Source organism: Poecilia latipinna, unplaced genomic scaffold, assembly GCF_001443285.1.
Source record: "Poecilia latipinna isolate Pla-1442-1.1 unplaced genomic scaffold, P_latipinna-1.0 Scaffold1260, whole genome shotgun sequence".
Classification (NCBI taxonomy): Eukaryota; Metazoa; Chordata; class Actinopteri; order Cyprinodontiformes; family Poeciliidae; genus Poecilia; species Poecilia latipinna.
This window is the reverse complement of record NW_015113876.1, coordinates 183,053-187,786: the sequence shown is the minus strand read 5'-3', so window position 1 is coordinate 187,786 and position 4,734 is coordinate 183,053. Positions and strand designations below refer to the sequence as shown.

General features: G+C 35.6%; 1 pseudogene; it reads left to right on the top strand.

Annotated features, from left to right (window-relative positions):
• The first annotated feature begins 1,311 nt into the window (after positions 1-1,311).
• On the top strand, positions 1,312-3,769 carry LOC106961059 (GTPase IMAP family member 4 pseudogene; annotated as a pseudogene).
• The last annotated feature ends 965 nt before the right edge of the window (positions 3,770-4,734 follow it).

The window sequence follows — 4,734 nt, the reverse complement described above, 5'->3', positions numbered from 1 at the left end:
AAAGAGATTAAAAAAATAAAAAATAAAAATAACTGAAAAAGATGATGCAGAAAACTTGTTCAGAAAGTATCATGTTCTGAGTTAGATCTTAAAAACACTCACCACTACCATAGATGCGAAATGAGTTTCTGAATCGTAGCAAGTCATAGTTTTTAGAGTAGATGCCAGTATACAGAGTCAACAGACCTACAAACCATCCCAAGGTGTTTTTTTCTGTCTGAAGCAGTTCATAGTCAGGGAACCTACATTCTGATGTTTTATGAGTCAAAGCACATCCCATTCTTTTTCTTTATCTAGTCAACTTCATTATCAACGCCATTATGAATTTCTTGAGCAAATAGAATACAAAGTGTTCTTATATAAGAAAGGATTTGAATTACTTATTTGCATCCTCTTACTGTATTTCTAACACTGTATAAAAATGGGTTGAGCAAAAAAAAAAAATTGCAGAATATGTCAAATATATTTTATCCTTTTTATTGTCAGAATTATAGAATGGGGAAATTTAAGATAAAGTTTACAACAGTCACACCCTACATTGTTTCATTTCTCTCTGCGGGCAGAACAACGAGTAGGAAAAGCTCTCCACCCTCCTCTCATGAAGCTGCTGCAGCAGGAAAGTCTGGGCAAGAAGAGGCAGAAAGTCGGATTCCTTGGATAAAATCACATTTTTATTGTTGGTATTTACATGTCCACACAATTTTCTACTAAAAATATATTTGTATGCTTTTCTTGTCATGGTACATTGCTTTTCTAACGTGTTTCAGTTAGTGAGAGAAATCTAATTTATGAACCTCTGAGTTCAAAGTGTAGAAGATAATAATCATTCATATCGTCTATTCCCATCATAAAACACATTTGAATAATTAATCATTACCACCTTTATGAATGCAGAAGTTTTGTGTCTAACGTAAAAAATGTCCACACAATAAAACTGAGCACAACAGCAATGAGGAAGTTTGTCTCAGGTGGAGGGACAAAAGTGAGGAATAAGTTTCACATAATTTCCCCTCCACATGAGGAAGGGGAAAACCAGCCTGGATGTAAATCTAGGGAAACTTTATAGGCATCAAAGTCAAACAATAGTATTATCGTATATTTATTCTGTAAGAAACCCACACCCCATTGATTTTTTTGTACACCGGACCAGGCTTTTTTTTTTGTATTGCATATTTACATCTAAAGGTTATGTGTATCAATTAAAGAATAAAGGTCAAAACGTGGAAAAAAGAGCCAATAAAAGCTTCAGTTTCAGTTTCATTCTGATGATAAGACTGTATAAAAATGCCTGTGCAGGACCCAAAGGGTATTCATTACTTCACTGCATCTGGAGTGTCAACACTGATCTCTCTGACCATGGACAGCGACAAGTTCAGCCCAAACATGACCTGCAACAATGGTGAGTCAGGATATGAAGTCTGTTCTGATGTAGAAAATATCCATCAATAAAACCATGTAAGCATGAAACTTTTCACTTTCAACTTTCTTCTGTCTTATTCTGGGGTTTCCTTGTTTTTCAACGTGAACGGATGTCATGTATAGGTGATAAGGAGACTTATTAATGAATGTTATTTTGAAATGAAACACTGTTACAATCAAGAATGAATCAAGGACAACAGAATGCATTCTGTCATTATTTTATTCAAGGGTCAAAGAAAAGAATGGCCATTGACTCGGCTGATCAGAGAGTAAAGAAACAAAAACATCACTTCTTATAATCCATCAGTAATGTAAGCATGGGACTTTACATCAGCTTATAACAAAGAAGACAGTCTTTTCACTTCTCTGGCTTTGCACCTGTGACCCTGAACAATGGTTCACACGAGTTCAAGAAAATAAAGACTGTGAGATTCGAGTTTTCTGTGTGTTTTTCTTGGTTTCTGTGTCAGTTGGGTCTCCGTGTTGTCCTGTCTACCCCTTGAATGATCCCAGTTGTGTCTTGTTTCCTTGCTTACTCCCCTGTGTATTTAATCCTACCTGTCTCTTGTTGCTTGTCGGGTCCTGTCTTGTCTGCCGTCAGTTGTGTGTTCCTACCAGTTGCTACCAGTGTGAGAATCTAGCCTTTGCTCATCTGTCCTGCCTGGATTATTGTGTGTATTTTGTCATTAAATCTTTTCTTCTACCTGGGTCCATCATGTCTACCTCACCTTACAAATCATGACAAAGACAACTTCTCAGAAAACGTCTGTTATCAGTTCTGTTTCCCCAGTAAATAAGCCGAAGTTTGTCATGACATAGGATTGACTTATTTACTGGTGTTTATAGAGTTAGTGTTGGTCAATGTACATGCTGCTTGCCAATTTTCCTCAGGTAACTCCAGCAATAAATCTTCCTTCAAAGCCTTAAGTCTATCATGAGATTCTTCAGAAATTAGCAACATCACTGATTAATAAAACTCAGATATGACACCTTTCTTCAAACTATCCTAAATCAAAAATTTTTCTGACGTTGACTTGGCAGGTTTTGGCAACTCATTATTTTGAGTCTTTATGAAGGTTTTGAGTTCAAGATATTTTAAAAAAGCATTTCTTATCTGAGTGTAATTTACTTTGTAAATCCTGCAAGCTTAGTCTGGTAAATATAGATTCTGAATTATTTGGAGTTCTTTATCTTTTCATGCTTTAAATGTTGCATCAGGTCTACCAGGTATAAATAATTGGTTACCCCACACTGGACTGAACTGAGATAAACAAATTAGCTCATTTAAAGGTTTCTTTAAATCTCCCCATACTGTTGATGAATATCTCCATGTCCACATGTCATTGATTCCCTCAATATATCCTAAGATACAGAAAGGCTGAAGTTCTGAGTACAAGATGATGATCAGATTCAAACTTTTTTCTTCACAGGAACAAACATTAAAAACAACAATGGCATGAGGATCGTGATGGTGGGGAAGACTGGAACTGGGAAGAGCGCTACTGGAAACACCATTCTGGATAGAGAGCAATTTGTATCCAAATGTAGTGCCAAATCCCTGACCATTGACTGCTCCAAAGAATCCAGTAATATGGATGGACAGCAGGTTACTGTCATTGATACTCCAGGTCTGTTTGACACCAGGTTTGGAGAAGATAAAACAAGCAAAGACGTGGGTCAGTGCGTCCGCTACGCTTCTCCTGGACCCCACATCTTCCTGGTGGTCGTTGCAATCGGTAGATTCACAGAAGAAGAAATAAAATCAGTGCAAATGATTCAAAAAATCTTTGGAGAGGCAGCAGACAAATACAGCATGGTTCTGTTTACCCGTGGAGACGACCTTGAAGGCACCATTGCAGAGTTCTTGTCTGAAAGCCCAGAGCTGCAGGATCTGGTGTCTAGATGTAATGGCCAGTATCAAGTCTTCAACAACAAGCTGGAAGATAAGAAACCTCAGGTTGCTGAGCTGCTGGAGAAGATCAGAACCATTGTTGACAGGAATGGAGGAAGTCACTACACCAATGAGATGTTCCAAGAGGCTGAGAGGGCGATCGAAGAGGAGAAACAACGAATCCTGAAGGAGAAAGAAGAGAAAATACGTAAAGAGCGAGAAGAAATTGAGAGAAAAATACAAGAAAAGCATGAGAAACAGATGCAGAGAATGCAGGAGCAATTCCTGGCTTTAACAGAAGCACAGAGAAAAGAGAGACAGCAGGATCATGAAAAAATGATGGAACTAATGAGACAAAACCATGAGAGTGAATTGAAAGCAATGCGATACCAGCTGCAGTACGAGTTTGAAGCCAGGGCCAGAAAAGAAGCTGAGAAACATAAATGTCATGTGTCGTGATCGTGGATGTGTGATAATGTGAGGTCAAAAGTTGTAACCTAGCAGTTATTAGACATTAAAACTAATAAGAATTTTTTAAACATTTTTTCTTGTCTTTAAAAATAAAGTAGAACTCCAGGTAGAATGATGTGTGACCTTAATATCTCATAATTTGTTTTAAAAAGTTTCTGCTGATGTTTAAATGCTTGCATATTAAGTAAAATTGTATCATTGAATATTTGGCATCATTTGTATTATTTTATAATTTCCAGATCTCTGTGAATTTATTAATTTCTTTCAGTTAAATTCAAAATTAGGATGTAAACTCACTAAATGTTTGTGTGTTCATTCTATTTTATTTCTTGTAATAGTTAATTTCATTACTTTAATTTGTGATCACTGTTTAAACTTCAGTGTAATGTGGGTTTATTTATTGATTCATTTTAATCCACATCTGTTGTGGCATCCTGTACTGAGCTGAGTGAAATACAACATTTAAACATTTGAATAATCAGTAAACACTGTTAAATTATAAGAAAATGTTTCAAGGGTCTTTATTTACTATTATTAACTTAGTAATAGCTGTCAAGTCATATCTTTTTTTAATTAAACCTTATAATATTGACCTTCCAAAGTTTTTTTACAGTTATTTAAGCTTTAACACAAGCTTTAAACAACACAATTTAATTTAATTTCATTAATTTATTTACAAAGCAAAACTTAACCACAAAACTCCCTTTAAAGCATTTTCAAAATAAAACAAGTCCTACTTTACACCAATCACATGGAATCCAGTTTGATTAAAATACGTTTATTCCAGTAAATTACAATTATTACATAGTCATATTTAAATTCAACACAGTCCTATTGAATCCTGTTTATAAAGCAGTAAATTCAGCTGAACCTAAAGCCAGTTGGTAAAATGTGATTGTCAAGTGTCCTATAATTTCATGGTTTCCTACACTTGAAAAGGAGGACTTGAAGAC